Here is a 1,225-nt window from a genome sequence, read left to right as displayed (position 1 = left end):
TACAGTATTCAAATTGTTTCTTTCTAGCTTATTGCAGTATTTTCTCCTTGATCTGGGAACTCTGAAATTTGGCCACAGTATTCCTAAGAGTTTCTCTGATTGAGTTTCTTTCAGGAGGAGATCGATGAATTTTTTCAATATCTATTTTGTCCTCTGATTCTATAACATCAAGGCAGTTTTCCTTGATAATTTCATGGAAAATAGTGTCTAGGCTCTTTTTTTGATCATGGCTTTCAGGTAGCCCAATATTTTTTAAGTTATTTCTCCTGGATCTATTTTCCATGTCAGCTGTTTTTCCAATGAATTCTTTCACATCATCTTTTATTTTTTTAAATTTTTGGTTTTGTTTACTAACTTCTTGGTTTAACTCATAGTCATTCTTTTCCCTGGACTCAATTCTCTCTTTCAACGAATTATTTTGTTCAGTGAGCTTTTGAACTTTCTCCTCCATTTGGCTAATTCTGCTTTTTAAAACCTCCTTTTCCTCATTGGCTTTTTGGACCTCTTTTTTCCAATTGAGTTAGCCACTTTTTAAAGCTGCTATTCTCCTCAGCATTTTTTTGGTTCTCCTTTAGTAAGCTGCTAACTTGTTTTTTAAGGTCTTCTATTTCCTGAGCCAAATTTAAGTCCCCTTTGGAGGGAGGGCCGTTGACTTCCTCTGGCAGTATGTCTTGTTCTGCCTCATCTGAAGGGATGGGGGGAGACACCTGTTCCCCAAGGAAGTAACCTTCTATGGTCTTATGTTTTTTTCCCCCTTTTCTGGGTATTTCCCCAGCCAGTTACTTGACTTCTGAGTTTCCTCTCCACATCCACCTTGCCTCCATATCCCGCCCAGCTAGTGCGTGGGGGCTGAGATTCAAATGCTACTTCCCAGCCTCAGGGCTTTCAGCGGAGGGGCTGCTATTCAGTGTGAGATTAAGTTCAAGTGCTCAGGTGGGGGCAGGGTTGCCACTCAGGGCTCAGTTCCCTCAGGGGGTTTACAAGGAGACCTTCAACAATGGATCTGAGCTTGCCTGCTTTGGGATCCCCTGTCTGCTGCTACCTCTGCTGTTGCCTCCCAAGCGGGTCTGAGTTATGGGGACACCCCACTCCCTTCCTGGCCAGCCAAAAAGACTCTCTCACTGACCTTTGGCACCTGTGGGTGGAGGGACCTGCACTGCTGCTGGAGATTCTGCCCCTGAAGCCTGCTCAGATCTGCTCCCCTTGGTGCCTGGTGGCCAAGGTA

This window comes from Notamacropus eugenii, chromosome 6 (assembly GCF_028372415.1).
Source record: "Notamacropus eugenii isolate mMacEug1 chromosome 6, mMacEug1.pri_v2, whole genome shotgun sequence".
NCBI classification, from domain to species: Eukaryota; Metazoa; Chordata; class Mammalia; order Diprotodontia; family Macropodidae; genus Notamacropus; species Notamacropus eugenii.
The sequence above is the reverse complement of the archived record's forward strand: the minus strand, read 5'-3'. Positions refer to the sequence as shown.